Source organism: Symphalangus syndactylus, chromosome 24, assembly GCF_028878055.3.
Source record: "Symphalangus syndactylus isolate Jambi chromosome 24, NHGRI_mSymSyn1-v2.1_pri, whole genome shotgun sequence".
In the NCBI taxonomy this organism is placed as follows: Eukaryota; Metazoa; Chordata; class Mammalia; order Primates; family Hylobatidae; genus Symphalangus; species Symphalangus syndactylus.
This window is the reverse complement of record NC_072446.2, coordinates 24015852-24040766: the sequence shown is the minus strand read 5'-3', so window position 1 is coordinate 24040766 and position 24915 is coordinate 24015852. Positions and strand designations below refer to the sequence as shown.

General features: G+C 51.9%; 1 long non-coding RNA gene and 1 other non-coding gene across 3 annotated transcripts in view; both read right to left on the bottom strand.

The window, feature by feature from the left end:
• The window catches only part of LOC129474654 (uncharacterized), an 83746-nt gene that overhangs the window by 7849 nt on the left and 50982 nt on the right, over positions 1 to 24915 (bottom strand). The gene's annotated exons all lie outside the window — the stretch shown is intronic.
• Positions 8262 to 8324, bottom strand: LOC129474934 (U7 small nuclear RNA). The gene has a single exon (XR_008654681.1). It is a non-coding gene; the product is annotated as a U7 small nuclear RNA (small nuclear RNA).

The following is a 24915-nucleotide window of genomic DNA, read 5'->3' as shown; positions in this document are numbered from 1 at the left end:
ATCCCAGCATCTGGTCCAAGCCATGAGTCTTTCTCACCAAGGCCGTTGTGCAAAAGCTTCCCGACAGGCCTCCCTTCTTCCACTCTTGCTTTCCCCATTTTCCACACAGCAGCCAGAGGAAGCCTGTGAAACGCAGGTCAGGTCCCGTGCTTCCTCTGCTCAGAACCCTCCATGGCTTCCACATACTCAGAGTAAAACCCCGAGCTTCATGATAACCATGAGGCCCACAGCGTCTGTCCCCAAGGCTTCTCTGACCTCACCTCCCGCTGCTCCTCTCCTCACTCCGCCCCAGCTGTGGCTCCCTCCCCGGTTCTCCTGGAACATGCCAGCACACCTGTTGCAGGCTTTGTACTCACTGTTCTTTTGCCTGGAAGGCTCCACCCTCTATGTTATCCTGGCCCACAGCCTCAGCTCCTCCGGTCTTGGCTCAAATGGTGGCTTCTCAGCAGGGTCTTCCCTGACCATCCTACTGAAAATCACCAACCACTCCCCATAGGGGGGCTGAACAAGGGCCCCCCCATATATGTCCACATTCAAACCCCTGGGACCTGTGTGCATGTCCATTGCAAAGAGGCTTTGCTGATGTAATTAAGTAAAGGATCTTGAGATAGAAAGATGACTCTAGATGACCTGGGTGGGCCCAGTGTAATCACAGGGGTCCTTATAAGAGTGGGGCAGGAGGGTCTGAGTCACAGGAGCTGTAGTGACAGGGCAGAGACTGGAATCATGTGCTTGAGGATGGAGGAAGGGGCCACGAGCCCAGGAATATGAGGGGCTTAAAAGAAAATACAGGCCAGACCAGCACTTTGGGACGCAGAGGCAGGTGGATCACTTGAGGTCAGGAGTTTGAGACCAGCCAGGCCAACATGGTGAAACCCCATCTCTACCAATACAAAAAAATTAGCCGGACATGGTGGCGCACACATGTAGTCCCGGCTACTTGGGAAGTTGAGGCAGGAGAATCTCTTGAACCCAGGAGGCAGAGGCTGCAGTGAGCCAAGACTGCACCACTGCACTCCAGCCTGGGCGACAGATTCCACCTCTAAAAAAAAAGAAAGAGACAAAGAAACAGGGCAGGGTGGGATGTTGGAGAGACACAGAGAGAGAGAGAGAGAAAGGAAAGGAAAGGAAAGGAAAGGAAAGGAAAGGAAAGGAAAGGAAGAAAGAGAAAGAAAGAAAGAAAGAAAGAAAGAAAGAAAGAAAGAAAGAAAGAAAGAAAGAAAGAAAGAAAGAAAGAAGAAAGAAAGAAAAGAAAGAGAGAGAGAGAGGGAGGGAGGAAGGAAGGAAAGGGAGGGAGGGAGAGAGAAAAAGAGAGAGAAAGAGAGAGAGAAAGAAAGAAAGAAAGAGAAAATACAGACACTGAAAACGCAAAGAATCCTGCCCTCAGCGCTTCTAGCAGGAGCCAGCCCTACTGACACCTTGACTTAGCCCAGTGAAACTGATGGCAGACTCCTGACCTCCAGAGCTAGGAGAGAGTCCATCTGTGTTGTCTGAAGCTATCAAGTTGATGATAATTTGTCACAACAACCACAGGAAGCTAACACACCCTCCCACATACCTGGAGCTTCCTATCCCCAAGCCTGCTCAATGTCTTCCTGTAGCATGGATTAGCAGCTGACATGCGTACCTTTCACTGATTTGTTTATCCCTCTCCACTTACTGAATGTCTGCTTCATAAAAGCAGGAATTTTGTTTGTTGCGAGATCCCCTGCACCTAGCACAGTGCCTGGCAGATAGCAGGTGCTCAGCAAACATCCTCTGCAATGCTGCACTGAGTCCTGAGGAGGGAGGAGGAGCAGATCCTGGGATGAGCCAGGGGACAGAGGTCCAGGCAGAGGCAGCAGCAAGGGTAGAGTCTGAGTCACAGCCAATCCCATCCTTCTAGGTGGTTGCTGTAGAACCTAATGGATAAACTTCCTCCTAGCCCTGCCTCCACAGAGAAGCCCCTTCAACTGAAGCCATGGAAGCTGGGGACTCACTTAAGAGCCCCTACAATGAGAGATTAAGAGCATAGACCCTAGCCAAGCTGCCTAGGTTCAAATCTCAGCTCTGCCACTCAGTAGCTGAGTGACTCTGGGCTAGTTAATTAACCTCTCTGTGTCAATTTCCACATCTACAGAATAAGGGTAATGATAGTGCCCATCTCATAGGGCTATTGTGAGGATTGAAATAGCTAATGCATTTAGCACAGTGCCTGGCACACAGTACACATGATCTGCTGTTCCTATTTGGGTGGAAAAGTCCAGCAAGTTGCAAAGATTTCTAAAAAGCAATGAGAGTATACCAGGATGTCTAAACTGACAAGCAAAGGGTGTGATTAAAAGACAAGCCAGGTTGGCAGCAGAACATCAGCTTTGTGCCTGGGCCATAGACAAGGAATTGAAAGGTAGCCTGGCAACACTTTGAGAAAAATTAATCACCCCTGTTGCCTGCCTGCCCCTGCCCATCCCATTTAACCTGCACTCTCCTGCCCCCTACCCTACCCCTAAAGGGATCCTGGAGCCTCCTGTTGCACAGGCCAGGCTGTGACATTCACAACACACCCCAGCCCATCTGCCCAGACACAGCCCTGTACAGAGAGGGCTGAATGCAGAGCCAGGGCTGTGTTGACTGCAGAAGGGATGGAAAAAAATAGATGGGGTGGGGTCTGCACAGTGGGGGTTGGTGCATCGTGTGGGTCTCACATGTGGCTTCCCTCCAACAAGCCCCCTGCACTCCCTGCCAGATATAAGGAGGGAGGGGTGAAAGTGGGGTTTCCGCCAGAGGCAGCAGAGCTGGGGAGGGGCCCAGGCTGCAGGGACCTGTGTACAGGGCATGAGATGTCACCGGGGGCTTCCTACATGAGACACAGTGAGTCATCAGGGTGCAGGGTGGAGGCTCTGAAGGAAGAGCCCAGGGGAATACAGGAAAGAGGTGACATGAGAATCCATCAGCCACCACCCCAGTCCTTCCCTCCTCTGTTCAGGAGCAGGGCGGGGCCCAGGTGACAGGGTGAGCTTTCTGCAGGAGGGACACCCGCCCTGAGAGGAACCTGGGCTGTCATAGCTGCACAGACACTGCAAGCCAGGAGCAGTGGCCACACCCGTAGAGCAGGGGCATCAGAAGGGGGCGGAAACAGAGGCTTGTCACCTGAGGGCTGTGAGCATGTGTTTGCAGTGACCAAGGGGAGACAAACCAAGTGACAGAGACGCCTTCTCATCAGCGGGGGTTCCCTCTGCAGGTCTCCAGGGACAGTGGGTCTGAGGGGCAGGAACGGTGGGGGGGCTGTCACGGGTGCCGCATCAGGATGTCCCCTTCTGCCCTGAGCAGCAGGCAGTCCCCTCGAGGATTCCACATCATCAGCCTCTGGCCTGAGGGCTTCCCAGCGCCTCCCTTTCTCCGTTTTGTGTGACTTGGGCAGGCACCGGCATCTAGATCTGTGCACTCTTGGCCCCTGGTGGGTGTGACCTGGGCCCTCCCATCAGACACACTTCAATCTCATCCCACACAGCCCAGGGCCTGGCCCTGGCACCTCATGCACAGACTCAGACGACACACCTGGGATCCGGGCACTGAGACTCTGCATGTGGCCTTATCCCAGTGTCTCAGAGGGAAATGAGGCTTGAATTTCTCCTGGGACACTAGACACCCCGCATCTCACGGCGCTGCAGAAGAGGATGCTTGGCGCTGCATCCTCCCTGCAATAACCATCATTTAATAAGGCCAGAAGAAGTGAAGGCGAGGCTGATGGGGCCGCCATGTGTTCAAAAGCAGCCCCCACCCACGCACAAGCAGCCCTCAGAGGCGTCCAGGCAGCTCCAACCAGCAGATAATGGGCGCCCAGAATGTGCAGAGCCAGCCCAGATCACAGCCTGGATCTCAATTTGCAAGAAAAAACTTGCCAGGTTGAGCAGCTGCCACGAGTCCGGATGGCTTGGCATTTTCTCCTGGAGGCTATTCTGAGAGCCAGACCAGGGACAGGGACTCCCCTTGGCCACTATGGGTCCCCGCAGTCTGCACCGAGCTTGGAGTCACCAGGCTGATTTCACGGACATTTACGGAGCCTGCAGGAGACCATAGCTTAGTGTGTCCCCTGCTAATTAAAGGACAGCGGCCAGTTCTTCCCCATCAGAGATTACAAAGGATGAATGCTTTGGACCCAGGCAGTGGATAGGAGCATATCAGATGCCAAAACCTGGTGCCTGCCACCTGGCATTCTTTGGAAGTGACCCTTTGAGGAGCACTGGCCATTATCGGGGAGATGGGTATTGGGGAGCCTCTCTCTCAGCTCTGGGGGCTCAACTCTGCCTACATAGGGCAGGAGGACCATGTCGTGAAGCTGTGCCTGTCCTTGCCCAAGGAGGATTGGGGGCTTTGCAGGGGGGTATGTGAATGCCTGCAGGCCTGGGGGTCAGGAGACCTGTGCAGGGCTGGAAGAGGGGGTCTCGGCCACAGGGCAGCCCTGCTTCAGCCAGTGAAGCCATGTGTCGAAATACGGCCCAGCATTGCTCAACCTCCCAGCAGCCAGGACACCCTGGGTTTGAGTCCCTGCTACAGATAAAAGAATCGAATCCGACCATTTGTCTCCAGACATTCTCAGCCTCTGCCTCTCTCCCCAGCCCCTCCACCCGTGTTCAACGAAGGCAGAGCCCAGAACCTGTCTTGGGCTTTCCACGGCCTGATCAGTGCTGGTCTCTGGGGAGCACTTTGGGGGACACATTCAGATTCTCTCGAATGCCTCATACCCGGACTGCAATCCCCCATTCCACCAGCGATTTCAGGACCGTGTGGGAAATTTCATCAAATTTGCAAGTGTGTTGTTTCTCCTTTTACCCCCATTCTATCTGTGAGATGCTCTAGAATTCACCACCAGATGTAATATATCTTTGGGATGAATATTCTATGTTAAGCCATTTGAAAGCAATCAACAACTGTAATCCAATTACTATTGGCTGTATCTTTCATGCTCTTTTGCCCCAAACCTCATCCTACCTGTGTGCCAAGCTCACCACACACACACGCGCGCACACACACACACACACCCTGCAAGAGATGTCAATTTTGTGCCTCACTGTGTCACATAACATGGGAGCGTTGAGTAGTGAACAGCTGATCTGCATGAATTAACGCGGGAGGTCATGTGGGCCCGGAAGCTTTCACACTCACAAACCGGTGTTGGGATGGGTTGTCATGGAGATCAGGTGGAGGGACACCAGGGCTCCTCCCAGGACTCTGGGCCTCCTCTGATGAGCAGGTCACATGGGGATCTGGGGGGAGGCACAGGCATGAACTGCATATTAAATACACCTGACTCCCTGTGTCTGTGAGGGCGTGGGCGTGTGTGGGTGTGAGAGTGCATGTAGGAGTAAGCGTGTGTGTGTGTACATATGTCTATGTGTGTTAGTGTGTGCATATGAGTGTGTGTATGTATGAGTGTGCGTATGTGCGTGGGCATGTGTTTGTATGCATGTGTGTATATGTATAATGAGCACATGCATGAGTGTGTGTGGGCATGTGTATCTGTGTGTGCATATGTGTAAGTGTGTTCGTTTGCATGCACAGGTGTCCAGGTCCCACATGGGATGAAAATTGAATAGCTCTAAAGATCTACTGGGCACATTTCGGATCCTAACAGAGCTCTTAACCTCAAAAGGGTCACTGAATGGACAATGAGTGTTTCTGAGTCCAGGTGGCACTGACTCAGCAATGCAGGAAAGCAGCTCCTGGAGTTCCAGGAATGACCCCCACTTTCTCTCCCTCCCAGCCACAGACCCCTCCCCACGTCCCTTCCTCTCCCCCTCTCTGTTTGCCTTCAGAGCCTCTCCCTTTCCCGGTCTCATTTCTCGCATGTTCATCACTTCTTCCTGCAGTTCATTTCCCCTCCACCCCTCAGCACCGACTGTGGGATGAGAGAGCCACAGCCTTACCCCTGATGTAACCAAAACTCTTGGCACCAGCTTAGAACTGTTTTTCAGTCTTATAAACAGGTCTCAAATCAGGGAAATGTAAGGTTCTGAGGAAAATGATCACCACTACGTGATTCCCCTTTGTGTTACCGTAAGGCGGTGAGTACAGAGATTCTCTAATGTTTTTAGTGCAACCACTGTAAGAAACCCATTGCAAACTGCCACCCAGCACACACACGCACATCCGTTTATACAGAAATGCAGCACGTTTCCCCAAACGACACTCACCCTCGCTGCACACAACGTGCTCTGATGTCTCCTGACCTAGTCTCTTCTGGTCTGTTGCAGATTTTCAACGCGGGGCTTGACCCTCTAAATTGATTTCAAGACCCACTAATGTATCACAGCCTGAGATTAGATAAACTCCACACTAAGACACATCCCATTGTGAGGTGTTCAACCGACAGGCCATTTATCCTGCAGTGAACGGGGGGCAGGATTCACCCTGAGGCATGCCTCCTCCTCCTCAGTCGGGCAGGGAGGAGGAGGCTCTGTGCCATGGGACCCACAGAGGTCCTGGTCTCAGGGTTCATGCCCTGTAGCTGCCATGTGTCCAGCAGCTGGCAGGGCAGGAAGGTTGGGGATGGGGATGTCACTCCCACAGGCATACAGCACCCGGCAGAACCCTGGCCTGAAGCTGCTTAGGCCTGTGGCCTCTTGAGCCCACCTGGGAGCAGGCCCTGGGGGACAGCTGTGGGGGGCAGGGACTCCCAATGCACCGAACAGGCCATGAGGTGGGCAAGCTGCTCCTTCCCATAACGTCAGACCCTTCTTCTCACCCGCCTAGGACCAGCTCCTGGGAGCTTGCAGGCAATCCTGGGCCCAGAGAAGCAGGCAGATGAGGCTGTTGGTAGCACTAACATGGGTTGTGAATATCATCCTGTGGTTATTACTTTACTTCCGTCACCCACCAGTACACTCGATCCTGCACGTGTCCCCTCACTTCACGCTCGCGGGGTTTGCATGATGGGACGAGTGCTCCCAGCAGGTGATGAGGGTGATAAATGGCACCGGACATTCCTGGAGCACCTGTTGGTGCCCAGGGCGGGGCTTAGTGCTCCATTTGAGTCTGGAGACTTTACTCTGCAATAGCAGCTGTGTGACCCCCGGTAAGTGGTTTAACCTTTCTGTGCCTCTTCTTTCTCAATTCTAAAGGAGGATAATAAAGTCCACGCCCCCAAGCAATAAAAGATGTGTAAGGAGGGCCTGGCACATGGCAGGCAGGCAGTATACATGGTTGGGATCAACCCCACTATACAGATGAGGAAACTGAGGCTCAGAGGCACTGGCCTGGCAGGAAGTGGGACCTGCACCCAGGCTCATCTGACGCTGAGCTCTTTGGCCTCCCTCCCTTACGACTGCCTTCAGAAGGGACAGAGTAGAGGGCCACCCCCCTCGCACACACAGAGGGGCTCACCATCCAAGGACCCCAATCACCTAGCTGAGAGCACCCCTGCTCCCACAGGGACACTGACCGCTCCAAGTTCCCGCCATTCAGGACTCAAACAACCCACTCCGCACAGCACAGCACAGGGCCTCCTTGGAACGAGTCCCTCCCCAGAGGCTATTTCTCTGCGGGTTGGAACTGCTGCTGTGGGGAGGACTCCTCCTCTCTCCTTCACGATGACCTGCCCTCACCTAGCTCATCTCTTGGTAGACACTGTCCCACACATCTCTGTCATTTGCATGCCACAATGGTGACAGTCTTCCTGGCCACGCTTATGACAGGGTCTTTTAGTTTCTGACACAGTCACAGCCTGATTTCACCTGATTTCACTTACAAAGGCAGGTTTCCCTTCCCAGCCTCACATGGGGGTGGTCTCAGTGGAGTTCAAGAGGCTGTGGGCTGGGAGGAGAGGCAGCAAAGAACCCCAGCCCACCCCAAGCAGGAGGTGGCAGGGTCCATCTGGCCGTCTGGAGACAGCCGAGGCCCTCGGCCACTGTAGTTCCCCGCACTGAGCCTGGGCCTCCACCTCCACTCCACACTGGGACAGATGCTGGAGGGGCAAACCCCAAATACCCTCCCTAACCAGAAACAGAAATCCCAGAATCCACCAGATCCCAGCCCGGCCTGGCCAGATAGTCTGACTTTCCAACAAAGTCAAAAATACAGATTTTTAGAATTAAAATGCAAATACTGGCAACTAGTTCAAATTAATTTTTTTTTTTTTTTTTTTTTTTTTTGCGTGGAGCGCTTTCTGGTGAAAACCTGACCCCACCTGGGAGCAGGCCCCAGGGGGATGGTTGTGGGAGATGGGAACCCCCCCACCAAGTGCAAAGAATAGGCCACGAGCTGGGCACAGATGCCTCTTCCCCAGCCTACCTGGGAGTGACAACCAGAAAACGTGCTAGACAAATTCTGAAAGAGCTGTAACACCTTACATTATTTTAGAAGTCTGCAGGTTGAATTTATCCCAGACCCTTTACAGCTTTTTCCTTCTGATTGGTGAGGCCTCAGCTCAAATGTCACCTCCTCAGAGAGGCCCTCCTCCACGGCCCTATTTAAGTTGCCCCCACCAGAGTCTCAGTCAGCGACATGCACCCTTCATTTCCTTCTTGGAGCTGACGCCTACCTGCAAGTGCCTCGTCATTTGCAGTTGACATCTGTACTGTCCGTCTCCACCAGCACTTAGGCTCCGTGAGGACAGAGGCACGTTGCCTTGTGCCCTGGTGAATCCCAAATCCCCGCCCTGAGCACAGTGCCTGGCACAGAGCAGACACAGGCAATGAGTGCTGCTGAAATTTCCCCATGGAGCCAGTGGTGATCTGTCCAGGCTCTACAGCCCTCCCCCTAAACGTGTTCAGAGATGGGGACACTGGGGCCATCCTCCTTGCTCTACTCCTGGTGAAGAGCCCTCAGACCCACAGGATGGGCTTGTCCATATCACCTTCTCAGGTGAGCCTCATACGTAAGCAGGTTCAGCGGGTGAACCAAGCCTACGTCTTTAACCCACGTGATAACCACACAGTACCAGGTTTCTACCATCAAATCTTTTCTATCCTCAGTCCTGTCTTGGGAATTCAGACTCACCCTGAATTCAGTTTCACAGACTCAGAAGAGAATGTGATGCCAGATTGTTCTGAAATGTTTGGTTTTAAAGCAACATCAAATGATTACATTTGTGATCTGAAATTATTTGTTTGCTTCATACCAAACCAAATGTCCTTCCAAATTATTTTCTTTAAATTATTCCCAGAATGGGGAGCAATGTTAATTGTTTCCAATGAAAAAAGTGCCCCTTTCATCAAAGCCATGAGCTTTATCTGCTGTTTTTTAATATAATGCTGGCTTGGAGAAAGTGATTGTAAATAGCAGGTCTTCTTGGTGCATTTTATGCTTTCAAATATGCTAGTTGGAATAAAGAAGTGAAAAGTTTAAAAATCCTCTCTTGTAAATCTTTAGAAATTGCACTAGAGTTATTTCTTGCTCTTTGAGGGGAGAGGTCACCCTGCAAACGTACAGTCACAGCTGTTCGGCTCCCCCGGGTTCTGAATGTCTCTAGACCCCCACTTCACCCCGACCTTGGCAGGTCAGACTCTGTGAAGGACGCTCACTCTCTGTGCGACCTCACACCAGGTACAGGGACCGGGGGAAAGAGGCACATCTGGCTTGTGGGACGGTCCTGCAAGGCCACTTTTCTGGCATGGAAGTGACACCTGCAAAGGAATCTCTCATTTCTCCCAGCTCCAGTCAGTTTCAACAAGACGTGGGGTTTTCTTTCCTCTCAACTAGTATAGTTTTTTTTTCTAATAATCAAAGTCATAACTCATTTCAAAGGTTTTTAAAAATAGAAGAAAACAAGCTTTTAAATCACACGTGATTCCAACACCAAAGATAAGCAGCATTCGCATTTTGCTATGTAGTGCTCCTGTTAGACATACACACATATTATCACACTTACACACTTACACATTTTTGCTTCATTAAAATAGAATAAAGCTTTATGGGCCAGGCGCAGAGGCTCATGCCTGTAATCCCAGCATTTTGGGAGTCCGACATGGGTGGATAACTGAAGGTTGGAAGTTTGAGACCAGCTTGGCCAACATGGCAAAACCCCATCTCAACTAAAAATACAAAAATTAGCTGGGTGTGGTGCATGCACCTGTAATCTCAGCTACTTGGGAGGCTGAGGCAGGAGAATTGTTTGAACCCAGGAGGTGGAGGTTGCAGTGAGCCGAGATCACACCATTGCAATCCAGTCTGGGCAACAGAGTGAGACTGTCTTAAAAAAAAAAAAAAAAAAAGCTTTGTTTACACTAAGCAATATTTTGTGTCCATATCTACACATAGATAACAACAGATCACTACCATTTTTGGTATGGGCATAAGTAGATATAAGTATTACATGAATTTCCTACTTTTTATCCAGTTATGGTTATATCACACCTATCAGTGATGTAACTTCAGCCAAGACAGAGGATTATCTCATAAAAACCAAGACTGGGCCAGGCGCAGCAGCTCATGCCTGTAACCCCAGCACTTTGAGAGGTTGAGGCGAGTGGATCACTTAAGGTCATGAGTTCGAGACCAGCCTGGTCAACATGGTGAAACCCTGTTTCTACTAAAAATAATTAGTGGAACATGGTGGCACACACCTGTAATCCCATCTACTCGGGGGGCTGAGGCATGAGAATCACTTGAACCCAGGAGGTGGAGGTTGCAATGAGCTGACATCACACCACTGCACTCCACCCTGGGCAACAGAGCAAGACCCTGTCTCAAAAAAAAACAAAAAAAGAAAAAACAAAACTGGAGGTTGTCAGTCTAGGGTGGCGTTAGGGACTTTCATTTCCTTCCAGAGGACATTCTGCTATCTGCAGGGTAGAAGCCTAATCCTCAAGGTTCAAGGTGACAAGAATAGCTCCAACCATCATATGCTTATTCCAGGAAGCAGGTCAAAGGATGGAACAACTAAGAAATGACACTAAAGATATGTGTCCATCCATCTGCATTGCTATAAAGGAATTCCTGAGGCTGGGTTATTTAGAGAACAGAGGTTTAATTGGCTCACAGTTCTGCAGGCTGTACAATCATGGCACCAGCATCTGCTCCTGGGGAGGCCTCAGGAAGCTTCCAATCATGACAGAAGACGAAAGGGAAGAAGGTACATCACATGGTGAGAGAAAGAGCAAGAGAGGGAGGAGGATGTGCCAGGCCCTTTAAACAACCAGATCTCCCATAAACTCAGAGCAAGAAACGTCATTGCCATTGGGACGGCACCAAGCCACTGTGAGAGGGATCTGCCCACATCACCAAAACACCTCCCAGCAGGCCCCACCTCCAACATCAGGGATCACATTTCAACATGAGATTTGGAGAGGACCAACATCCAAACCATATCAAGAAGCTATAAAAGGGGGTCTCCAAAAATACCACCCAACACTTTCATTGCCTCCCATTGGCCAGAACCTGGTCACATGGCCACAACTCACTGCAAAGAAGCCTGGGAAAATGTAGCGTGTGCCCACCCACTAGGAGAGGGGAGCACTGGTGCCAGGGTGCGGGACCACCAGCAGGCATTTATGCTTCCTACTTCTTATAAATATCCTTGAGATGCATCTTTGCATATTTTTCTGACCATTTCCTAGGGATAAATGCCTATAAATAAAATATGGGATGAAAAGTTATGCACTTTCATTGGCCAGTTGCCAAATTGCCCTCCAGAAAGGTTGGACCAATGAACTCACCCAAGAGGTGGGGTTCTATTTCATGAAATGTTTCTCCACCCCACATTTCCTTTTAATCCACATGCTTTGCCCTTTATTAGGCTTACACATCTCTTCAGAATCCTTGCTTCCTACATCATAATCTTGGGATTTAATAAACGTTTTTCGTTCAGGTTACTGTTAATATCAGATTTATCTGACTATGCGTGAACCCAGCCACAGATTTAGGGAAAGAGATGTATCTGTCAGTGCTGAAGAGAATCAAAATTAATAATCCTCAGAGACTTTGAAATTGAAGTGGGCAGGGAAGGGTGGAAAGAACAGATCTCATTCCATGAAGAGCATGGAGGGATTTTCACGGAGCATGTAGTGCTGAGTACAGCAGACCAGGCATCTGGGGACACCCAGAGAGCAGCCTTTTCTCAACAGAAGAGGACTGAGCACCGCACAGAGCTGCAGAAAGGGAATCCCGGACAGGGGTAACCGTAGATGCAAAGGCTGCCCACGGCAGGCATCAACTTGTCCAGGTTTGCCCAGAATTTTCCCGGTTTTAACACTACAAATCCCACGTCCCAAGAAACTTCTGAGTCTCAGCCAAGCTGGGATGATTTGCCTGGAACTGCCCCTGTTATAAAACTGAGAGGTCTGTGCCCCACGACCCCCGTGAGTCCTGAGCAAGCTGAGGCAGTGGGTCGCCCTAGACTGGAGCAACGTGCATGATGGTGGGAAGAGCCACTGACTCTCTTTCAGGTCCTCTCTCCCTTCGACCTCAGGAGTCACCCAGGTGGGCACTGGCATCCAGGATGAAAACTTCCCAGCGCCCCTTGCAGCAAGCAGTGGCCACGTGACCAGGCAGTGGCCACTGCACATGAGGCCAGTGCACAGCAACTGCCTTTAGAGGAAGGAAGATTTGTGTCCTCTTGTTCTCTTCTCCCCTCCCTGCTGGCTGGCAGTAGATAGGATGGACACTGTGGGGGAAGCTACACCCTAAGGAAGTCAGAGCAGCAAGATGGAAGTAGCCTAAGACCCTGAAAAATGCACAGAGAAGAATCACCCGACTGGCTTGGACTTTCATGTGAAAGGAATGAACCTCTGTCTCAGTAAAGCCACCGTGATTCAGGGTCCTTGTCACATTCACTGAGGCTGAAACATAATTGTTAGAAAGAACAGGAGCAGGAGGGGAGATGGAGTCGGAGAGGCAGGGAGAGGTCAGGTCACATCGGGCCTGTAGGCCAAGGCGGAGAAAGAAACAGGCGACACAGGACTCAAGGACCACACCTGCTCCCAGGCGAAGGGAGTTTGCTGAGGGTGACCCTCCCTGTCTGTGTGTCCAGTGTGTGGATATTCTTTATACCTTGCCCATATTGTACAAATACTTTTTTCTATTCAATATTCAGAAGGCATTGCATTAAATAGCAAGATGGCAGACGAACATCAGGAAGGAACATTAGGAACATCCATGGTGTTCCATCCAGGAACCTTCACCATGGAAACCCTTGTGTTCATGGGCCTGGTCTCAAGACACAGTCAGCTGTTGGGGATCAGAGGCCACACTCATCGTTAGCAGAGAGGCAGGACCAACTGGGACAGGGTCCTTCTGTGACACCTACTGCATCACCGGGCTCTGTGAAGTGACTCAGCTGCCAGAACTCACACAGTATCACTCTACACCAAAGCCTCACGGGAAAAATGGTAAGTTCTCAGTTTCTCCATTAACAGCAACTCTCAGATTAATCTCTGTCCTCCCTCGCTTCTCCATGAAACAACTTTTTATGGCTTTGCTTGGGTCTATTTTTCCATTTATTTTTTATTTTACTAACTGATTGAAAGATATATATTGTGTGTGTGTGTGATTTTGTTTCTTCAGCCAGGATAATCATGGTTTAATTCCCATTACTATTATTACCAACACCCTTTACTTTTTTTAAGCTTTTCAGTTCCTGAGGGTATTAATCAAGATCTTTCTGTCTTGTGAGACAGAAAACAAATCCAAACTGTGTAAGAGGAAAAAGAATGCACTCATCACTAGCATTGAGAAGTTCCCATGCTTAGCTTGCTTGGGGTACAGCTACATCTACCGTTTCCAGGGTCATCCTGTAACTCTCTCTACTTCCCCAGCTTTGGCTCCATGTTTAGCTCCACGACCCTCAGGCTTAAACAGCAGTACTGGCTCCTCCCCAGCTCTCCAGCTCCCTGACCCTCAAACTCCAACTCCAGCACCAACTCCGCCCCGGGTCTCCAGCTCCACAATCCTCAAACTACAACGGCAGCACCAGCTCGCCTGTGGATCTCCAGCTCAATGACTCTCAGACTTGGGAGGCAGCACCGGCTCCCCACCAAGGCTCCAGCTCTACAACCTTCAAACTAGAACAGCAGCACCGGCTCCTCCCTAGGTCTCCAGCTACACGACCATCAAACTTGAACTGCAACACCAGCTCCTCTTCGGCCTCCAGCTCCACAATCCTCCAACAACAACAGCAACACCGGCTCCTCCCTGAATCTCCAGCTCAACAACTCTCAGTCTTGAGAGGCAGCACCGGCACCTCCCCAAGGCTCCAGCTCCGTGACCCTGAGATTTGAACAGCAGTAGCACCGGCTCCTGTCCAGGTCTCCGGCTTCATGATCCTTAAACTAGAACAGCAGCACCGCCGCCTCCCTGGGTTTCCACCTCCACGACCCTAAGACATGAATGGCAGGACCGGGTCTCCCCCAGGACTCCAGCTCCAAGACCCACAGATTTAAACGGCAGCACCGGCCCTTCCTGGGATCTCCAGCTCCACAGCCCTCAAACCAGATCAGTAGCACCAGCTCCTCTCTGGGTCTCCAGCTCCACAATCCTCAGACATGAACAGCAGCACCGGCTCCTCCTTGGGTCTCCAGCTCCACAACCCGCAAAGTAGAAGAGCATCACTGGCTCCTCCCCGAGTCTCCACCTCCTCAAGTCTGAGGGTTGTAGAGCTGGAGACCCAGGGAGGAGTCAGTGCTGCTGTTCTAGTGCGAGGGTCGTGGAGCTGGAGACCCAGGGTGGAGCCGGTGCTGCTGTTCTAGTGCGAGGGTCATGGAGCTGGAGACCCCGGGAGGAGCTGCTGCTGCTGTCCTAGTTTGAAGGTCATGGAGCTGGAGACCCGGGGAGGAGCCATTTGAACAGCAGCACTGGCCCCTCCCCAGATCTCAGGCTCCACGACCCTCAGACTTAAAAAGCCGTAGTATGGGCTACTCCCTGGGTCTCCAGCTCTACAACCCTCAGACATGAACAGCAGCAGCACTGGCTCCTCCCCCATCACCCGTTCCAAGACCCTCAAACTACAACAGCAGTACTGGCCTCTCCCCAGGTCTCCAGATCCACGACCCTCTAAATAGCATGGCGTCACCAGCTCCTCCCTTAGTCTCCAGCTCCCAAACCCTCAAACTTCAATTGACACAGCGGATCCTCCCCACAGTTAAACAGCAGCATGGGCTGTTCCCCAAAGTTCCAGATCCACGACCCTCTGACTTAAATGGCGGTAGCACCGGCTCCTGCCCAAGTCTCCAGTTCCACGACCCTCAAACTACACAGCAGCACCGGCTCCTCCCCGGGTCTACAGCTCCACCACCCTCACACTAGACACCAAGACTACCTCCTCCCCGCTCTCCAGCTACACGACCCTCAGACTTCAACAGCAGCAGCAGCTCCTCCCTGTACCACAAGTCCCATGACCTCAGATTTGAACAACAGCAACAACAGCTCCCCACAAGGGGTCCAGCTCCAGGAGCCACAGATTTAAACGGCAGCACCGGCTCTTCCTGGGATCTCCAGCTCCACCACCTCAAACTAGAACAGCAGCACCAGCTCCTCCTTTGGTCTCCAGCTTCACTACACTCAGACTAGAACAGCAACACCGGTTCCTCCCTGGAACTCCAGCTCAATGACTCTCAGACTTGAAAGGCAGCACCGGCTCCTCAAAAAGGTTCTGGCTCCAAGATTCTCAAACTAGAGCAGCAGCTGCTGCTCCATCCTGGGTCTCCAGCTCCACAACCCTCAAAGTAGAAAAGCATCACTGGCTCCTCCCCGAGTCTCCAGCTCCTCAAGTCTGAGGGTTGTAGAGCTGGAGACCCAGGGAGGAGTCAGTGCTGCTGTTCTAGTGCGAGGGTCGTGGATCTGGAGACCCAGGGGAGTCAGTGCTGCTGTTCCAGTGCGAGGGTCGTGGATCTGGAGACCCAGGCTGGAGCCGGTGCTGCTGTTCTAGTGCGAGGGTCGTGGAGCTGGAGACCCCGGGAGGAGCTGCTGCTGCTGTCCTAGTTTGAAGGTCATGGAGCTGGAGACCCGGGGAGGAGCCATTTGAACAGCAGCACTGGCCCCTCCCCAGAGCTCAGGCTCCATGACCCTCAGACTTAAAAAGCCGTAGTATGGGCTACTCCCTGGGTCTCCAGCTCTACAACCCTCAGACATGAACAGCAGCAGCACCGGCTCCTCCCCCTGTCTCCAGTTCCTCGAGCCTCAAACTACAACAGCAGTACCGGCCTCTCCCCAGGTCTCCAGATCCACAACCCTCAAAATAGCATGGCATCACCAGCTCCGCCCTGAGTCTCCAGCTCCCAAACCCTCAAACTTCAATTGACACAGCAGATCCTCCCCACAGTTAAACAGCAGCATGGGCTGTTCCCCAAAGCTCCAGATCCACAACCCTCAGTAGCACGGGCTCCTCCCAAGGTCTCCAGTTCCATGACCCTCAAACTACACAGCAGCACCAGCTCCTCCCCAGGTCTACAGCTCCACCACCCTCACACCAGACACCAAGACTACCTCCTCCCCGCTCTCCAGCTACACGACCCTCAGACTTCAACAGCAGCAGCAGCTCCTCCCTCTACCTGAAGCCCCATGATCCTCATATATGAACAACAACAACACCAGCTACTGCCTAGGGCTTCAGCTCCAGGACCCACACATTTAAACTGCAACACCAGCTCGTCCAAGGATCACCAGCTCCACCACCCTCAGAGGAGAACAAGATCTCTCCTCCCTGGGTCGCCAGCTTCCTGACCCTCTAATAACAACATTGCTCCTCCCTGGGTCTGCAGCTCCATGACCCTCAAACCAGATCAAGATCTCTCCTCCCAGTGACATCAGCTTCCGGACCCTCGAACTATGACAACATTGCTCCTCCCTGGGTCTGCAGCTCCACGACCGTCAGACCAGAACCAGACCTCTCCTCCCTGGGTTGCCAGCTTCCTGACCCTCCAACTAAAACAACGTTGCTCCTCCCTGAGTCTGCAGCTCCACCACCCTCCAACCAGAACAAGATCTCTCCTCCCTGGGTCATCAGCTTCCTGACCCTCAAACTATGACAACATTGCTCCTCCCTGGGTCTGCAGCTCGACGACCCTCAAACTAGAACAAGACCTCTCCTCCCTGGGTCACCAGCTTCCAGTCCCTCTAATAACAATATTCCTCCTCCATGGGTCTGCAGCTCGACGACCCTCAAACTAGAACAAGACCTCTCCTCCCTGGGTCGCCAGCTTCCTGACCCTCTAATAACACCATTGCTCCTCCCTGGGTCTGCAGCTCCATGACCCTCAAACCAGATCAAGATCTCTCCTCCGTATGTCATCAGCTTCCTGACCCTCAAACTGCTCCTCCCTGGGTCTGCAGCTCGAAGAACCTCAGACTAGAACAAGACCTCTCCTCCCTGGGTCGCCAGCTTCTGGACCCTCGAACTATGACAACATTGCTCCTCCCCGGGTCTGCAGCTCCACGACCCTCAAACCAGATCAACATCTCTCCTCCTTGTGTCATCAGCTTCCGGACCCTCGAACTATGACAACATTGCTCCTCCCTGGGTCTGCAGCTCCACGACCCTCAGACTAGAACAAGACCTCTCCTCCCTGGATTGCCAGCTTCCAGTCCCTCTAATAACAATAGTCCTCCTCCATGGGTCTGCAGCTCGACGACCCTCAAACTAGAACAAGACCTCTCCTCCCTAGGTCGCCAGCTTCCTGACCCTCTAATAACACCATTGCTCCTCCCTGGGTTTGCAGCTCCATGACCCTCAAACCAGATCAAGATCTCTCCTCTGTGTGTCATCAGCTTCCTGATCCTCAAACTGCTCCTCCCTGGGTCTGCAGCTTGAAGAACCTCAGACTAGAACAAGACCTCTCCTCCCTGGGTCGCCAGCTTCCGGACCCTCGAACTATGACAACATTGCTCCTCCCTGGGTCTGCAGCTTGACGACCCTCAAACTAGAACAAGACCTCTCCTCCCTGGGTCACCAGCTTCCAGTCCCTCTAATAACAATATTCCTCCTCCATGGGTCTGCAGCTCGACGACCCTCAAACTAGAACAAGACCTCTCCTCCCTGGGTCGCCAGCTTCCTGACCCTCTAATAACACCACTGCTCCTCCCTGGGTCTGCAGCTCCATGACCCTCAAACCAGATCAAGATCTCTCCTCTGTGTGTCATCAGCTTTCTGACCCTCAAACTGCTCCTCCCTGGGTCTGCAGCTTGAAGAACCTCAGACTAGAACAAGACCTCTCCTCCCTGGGTCGCCAGCTTCCGGACCCTCGAACTATGACAACATTGCTCCTCCCTGGGTCTGCAGCTCGACGACCCTCAAACTAGAACAAGACCTCTCCTCCCTGGGTCACCAGCTTCCAGTCCCTCTAATAACAATATTCCTCCTCCATGGGTCTGCAGCTCGACGACCCTCAAACTAGAACAAGACCTCTCCTCCCTGGGTCGCCAGCTTCTGGACCCTCGAACTATGACAACATTGCTCCTCCCTGGGTCTGCAGCTCCACGACCCTCAAAAACCAGATCAAGATCTCTCCTCCTTGTGTCATCAGCTTCCGGACCCTCGAACTATGACAACATAGCTCCTCCCTGGGTCTGCAGCTCCACGACCCTCAGGCTAGAACTAGACCTCTCCTCCCTGGGTCATCAGTTTCCTGACCCTCCAACTATGAAAACATTGCTCCTCCCTGGGTCTCCAGCTCCACCACCCTGAAACTGTAACAGCAGCACCAGCTCCTTCCTGGACCTCCAGCTCAATGACTCTCAGACTTCCAAGGCAGCACCAGCTCCACCCCCAGGCTCCAGCTCCAAAACCCTCAGATTTAAGCAGCGGCAGCACCAGCTCCTTTCTGCGTCTCCAGTTTCACCATCCTTAAATGAGAACAGCAGCACCATCTTCTCCCTGGGTCTCCAGCTCCACGAACCTCAAGCTGCAACAGCAGCACCTGTTCCTCTGGGATCTTCAGCTCCATGACCCTAAGGCGTCAGTGGCAGCACTGGCTCCTCCCCTGGGCTGCAGCTCCAGAACCCTCATGAATAATCCCTTCTCGTGAAATGTAGCAGTCAGGAAAACTGCAGAGGAATAAATAAATAAATAAATGTTTTCTTTCAAATTGATGTTTCTTTTCTGTTCACGCAAGTCAGGAAACTTTTCTACTTTCCATCAACCTTACAATCTACTTATATTGAATTGTAAGGTGGAAATCCACCATTTGAAATCACCTTTAAAAAGTTAGTAACTCTGTTTTACTATGATCTTATCTCACAGCTCTAGAAACGATCTCTCCCTTCGCCTGTGCAGAAGTCTTATCGACATTCAAACTATGAATTTAGTTGGTTGAGATTCCTAGAATACACATTATCCCCAAATGTTCCTGCCCTCCTTAAAATATTCTAACACGTTCCCCTCACCTGAGCATAAGTGCCAGGTCCCAATCACAGCCCACAGTGCCCAGCACGGCCCTGCCCTCTGCCCTGTACTTATGGTCTCCCCTCTGCTGTTACTTTCCTCCCAAACAGGCCTCTGTCACTTCCTCAAACCACACAGGCTCAGGCCTGACTCCGGGCCTTTGCCCCTGCTGTGCCCTCTGTGTGGAGTGCCTTTCCCCGGCTCCCCATCCTCCTCTCAACCCGCTCAGCTCCAGCCTGCTGGCCGCCCCTCAGGTCGATGAACACACGATGTCCTTCCCCCATAGGCCTTTGCACATGCTGTTCTCTGTGCCTGAAACACTTCCCCCCCTCACCAGCTGGGTTCACTTTTCTAATTTCCATTCATCCTTGGAGTCTCCACTGAAATATCGCCCCCTGCCCACCCCCATCGCTTAGACTTAACCTTGCTTAAGGTTGAAAACCCCCGTCTCCTGACTCCAGGAAGCTAAATGCTATCCTGGCACTTGGAACTTTCCCACTGCAACGTTGTGCACACTCGTAATTATTCTATTAGTTTGGTGCAGAAGTCATCGCAGTTTTTGCCATTAGTTTTAATGAACTGCAGCGCCGGCTCCTCCCTGCTTTTGATTGCCATTACCTTTAATGGCAAAAACCGGGATTACTGCTGCACCAACCTAATAGAATAATTTATATTCATTCACCCATCATCTGTCTTCCCCCCTAGAAAGTAAGCTCCATGAGAATAGGGACCAAATCTACTCCAATCACTCCACCTTCCTAGCACATTGTCAATAATCATTTACCAACTGACTGATAGAGAAATATCTTCATTGTTGCTGGGATGAGCCACGTAACATGACACGCCCCTTTGAAAGTCAATGTCATCGACAGTTAGCATTTGCTTTTCACTCCTGCACCCGTGGCTTGGCTGGGCTTAGGCTGATCTAGTCTGGGCTTGACTCCAGGCTGAGGGTTGGAACCCTGCGTGCTCCACACGCCTCTCATCCTGCAGCCGGAGCCCAAGTTCCCTGGGGCATGCTCGTCTCATGGGAAAAATCAAGAGCATTAGAGGGCAGGCCTGGCAGTGCCAACACATTCCAGGCTTCTGCCTGTGCCGTGTCTACGAAAATCTTGTTGGCATAAGCAAGTCACCCAGCCACGAGCAATACCTATGGGATGGATAAGTCTATCCACCCTCCCTCGGGCCCTGGTAAGGATGTGGATGTGTCATACTCTTACAGGGGGAGTGAGATATTGAGGCCCAATATTAAATCACCTACAGCAAGATATGTCAGCCTCTGTGTCCCCACGCTGGAATCATGCTTCACCAGCGGGTTTACCTGAGCTGACTCCCCTTTGCAATGGTGCCTGCAGGTTTAGGCCAACGCTGCTCCTTGTGGAAGCCAGAGAAGCCTCAACTGGCCTCCGACTGTTGGCAAGAACAAGATATTAGGTTGGCGCAAAACAACCACAAGCCCCAGGTGGCCCGTGCCCAGTGAGACAGGAGAGGGGCAGGAAGAACTATGGGGGCTCAGGGAGGCTCCCATCCCCAGGCCCCTCCCTCCCCTGCTTGTCCCATCTCTGCTTTCTTTTTTTTCCTTTTTTTTTTTTTTTTCCTTGAGACAGGGTCTGACTCTGTCACCCAGGTTGGAGAGCAATGTTGCGATCTTGGCTTACTCCAACCTCTGCCTCCCAGGCTCAAGCAATCCTCCCACCTCAGCCTCCCCAGTGGCTGAGACCACAGGCGCATGCCATCACACCCAGCTAACTTTTTTTTTTTTTTTTGTAGACACAGGATTTTGCCTTGCCCAGGCTGGTCTCAAGCTCCTGAGCTCAAGCAGTCTGCCCACCTCGACCTCCCAAAGGTTAGGGATTACAGACGTGAGTCACTGAGTCCAGCCTGCTTTATTTTGCTTTACAGTACCTGGAACGTTCTAATGTGCTAAGTACATGTGTATTTTCTTTCTTTTTACTCTTCCCTAGAATAGGAGCTTAACGTGGGCAGATACTTTTGTTTATCTCATTTATCACCCTATCTCCAGTCGCTGGAACAGTCTCCGGCACATGAATGGTGTGTTCTAAATAAATATTTTTAACAAATAAGTGAAATATCCTATAAGAGAAAGCTAGTGTTTGGAACTCACCCATCAACAGAACCAAAAAGCCAAAAACCTTTAGCCTGTCCCTACCTCTGAATGCACCCAACCCCCACAGGAGCCAGCAGAGAAAAAACAGGAACAAAGGTGGGGAAAAAGAGTGGGTGGTTCCCCCCGCAGCTAAGGACCCTCAAGGCTTAGGCTGAACTTGAGCTGGAGAAAGGACTAATCTAGGAACTGGGTGTGAGATAAAAGTTTAGATTTGTCTGGCCTGGATTTCGTAACACCTAAACACGAGTTATTCCATCCATTTTTGTTTTTGATTTTTGAGACAGACTCTTGCTCTGTCTCCTAGACTGGAGTGCAGTGGTGTGATGTCAGCTCACTGCAACCTCCGCCTCCCGGGTTCAAGTGATTCTCCTGCCTCAGCCTCCTGAGTTGCTGGGATTACAGGTGCATGTCACCATGCCCAGGTAATTTTTCTATTTTCAGTAGAGATGGGGTTTCTCTATGTTGACCAGGCTGGTCTCGAACTCCTGACCTCAAGTAATCTGCCCACCTCAGCCTCCCAAAGTGCTGGGATTACAGGCATGAGCCACCAGGCCCTGCCATATTCCATTCATTATTAACAAGTCTGTTATGATAAATCAAAGTAACTAAAATCCTAAGGAAACTTCCCCAGATATCATCAAGAAGCAGGGACCAGAGACCCATCAGCAGGATGGGGACTAGGGCGAGGCAGGGGAGGGAGGCGCTCATCTCTGGATTATCAGGGTCCAGCAAGGGAGGCATAAACTTTAAGGGGGCACCAAAAAATTCACTGATCAAAATAAATAATATTTTAGTACAGGATTTTTTTAAAAAGTTAAATTCAATGCAAAAAAAAATCCCTAGTGGGAAAGTTATCAAGATTTCAACTAAGACACAATTTGACCCTGTATTTGCATGACTTGGCCTCACTCACTCACCCTAACCTGGCCCTGCCTCACAGAAGCTGCTGGAACGCAGCAGCTGGAGAACAGTGCAGCTGTTTTCTGCTCCTATCCAATTCAGACCCTCCACAAACCAGCTACAAGTGAGACCATGATGAGCCACCTATGCCAACCAGGACCACAATCTACCATTAGGACCACAATAACCGGGTCCATGTTGACTGTCCCCAGCTGTGCCCAGACGCTTTGGCTTAGAGACTCAGGCCAGGGCTGCTTCTCCTGTTGACATCGAGCACTCATTAAGAGAAAACAGACAAGGCCAGGCACGGTGGCTCACGCCTGTAATCCCAGCACTTTGGGAGGCTAAGGTGGGCAGATGACCTGAGGTCAGGAGTTCTAGACCAGTCTGGCCAACATGTTAAAACCCCCGTCTCTACTAAAAATACAAAAATGAGCAGGCATGGTGGTGCCCAGCTGAGGCACAAGAATCTCTTGAACCCAGGAGATAGAGGTTGCAATATCACGCAGCTGCACTCCAGCCTGGGTGACAAAGTGAGACTCTGTCTCCAAAAAAAAAGAGAAAACAGCCTCGGTTATAGGAACTCAGGCCTCCACACAGGCACAATCAAGGAGCTTAGTTATTTGAAATGCAGCCCTGTGTGGGGGTAGGTTGGGGAATGATTCTTATTTTCAACTTTATTCTCTTTCTCTGTTGCTTGGCGTCTCTGGCCATGAGCCTGTCATTTCTGTAATTAGAGCACAGATTGTGGGGAGGGGAAGGACAGGCCGCCTGGCAATGTGGTCCTGTTTTTCCTGGACCAGGCTTTGTGTGAGGACCTGTGCCCAGTGGGCAGATTCGGGTCCCTGAGGAAAGAGGAGGAGCCAGGGAGTGGGACATTTGAGGTGACGGCCCTTCCCCAGCTGCCCAGGGCCCGCTTGGCACCGATGGTCATTCCCAGCATGTTGGGTTGGCCTTCGGGGATCTGGTCAGGACTCTCGGGACCATCAGGGTCTGGCAGACCCAGGTCTGGGTGTGAAGACACCTGGGGCATCTCAGACGCCCTCTCCGGCCACTCGCACACCCAGCACTGAGAGGCCACAGCATGTCTGTCCACGCCCCTGTTCTTGTTCACTTGGCGGCTGGCCAGTCATCGTGGACACTGACCTGACCGTAGCTCAAGTGTAGGGTCCCCAAGTTCCTGCTGGGCCAGCAATTGTGCCCCTTGTGCTGCTGTATCTTGGGGTGCCAGCATGGGGTCTCCACAGGGATAGAGACAGCATCTCTGCACCAACCAGTGGGCACACAGCTGTGTTTCAATACAAACACCAGGGCCAGCTGGACAACGCAGCCTCGGCCCAGCAGCTCTGATTTGCCTGAATCCCAGAGTTGGCATGGTGGGGTCATTCTTTCCAGCCAAACCAGAGAGCACGTCCTTGGGCAGGACGAGGAGTGCTCAGAGCAGGTGAATGCAGCTCTGCAGGGAATGACATCTCCTCCAAGAAGTGAGGGCCCTGAAATCAATCCAGGGACACTCTCTGAGCATCCCCAGGGGGCACACCTGGCCTCAGGGAACAGGGAAATGTCAGCCATCAAGGACAGGTCTGTGCTCTGTGGATGGGCCAGAAAGAGGGGGTGCAGCAAAGGAATCATAATCACAGAGGAGAAAACAGCCAGAGTCACAGCCTAGTTTGTCCCTTTCTCACTGGGTGCTGCCAGGAGTCCAGTCCCAGCCAGCGACTCCCGAGCACAGGTATCAAAATGGACTGAGACCCTCTAATCGCCTCCTGGTGTCTTGAGATAGCCTCCTACCCACCGGCCCCCACCACGGGGCCCTGCACTGGCTTCTCCAAGAAGAAACTGGGAGGCTGAGGGGCTGACCTGCGGGGACACCTTTCACTCAAGCCTCGTGAACCTGTTGAATGTTTAACTTATCCTTAAAAAACATGCCTGCCTCTTTGCATATCTAACACTCTGTAAGGAGCATGTATTACTTTGCTAAAGAAGGAAAACATCACTCCAGACCACCTGTGTGTTTGGCAAACACCAATTCCCAGCCCAGAGCAGATTTGCTGCTGCAAAAAGCAAAAGCTCAAAACCCACGTGGAGCCTTCAAAGGCCGCCTGGCCCCCAGCTCACCCTTCGGAATTCACTGACGGGGTGTGCTTGGGGCTGTTTCTTCCTGGTGTCTGGTGTCAGGAAAGAGAAGACACAGGGATACTAGTTGGGGGTTTAATCCCTTCAGACCCAAACCTCGGTTTTCTGTGTCCCTTACGTTACCCCATCGAGACGCCACTGGGGCTGAATGAACCACGAGCTGCTGCCCTGAGCAGGGAGTCGAATCCATCCTTGATCAGATGGTTAAAGCCTCGCACGGCCTCTAGGGCCCCACATGGCGGTGGGGGCTCCCTCCTCAGCTTTATCTCACAGCAGGGATGACCCATCACTGGGTATCCCAGCTCAGACCTCAACGGAAACAGGCCCGGGGGAAGGTGGGTGGAAGGACAGGGCCCCTGGTGGGAGGACTCACAGGTGAGAGACCCCACCCACTTGGGCGATTCACACCCAGGGTTTTTGGGGTCCTCAGAGGAAAAGTTGGTTCACAGTGAACACAGATCCT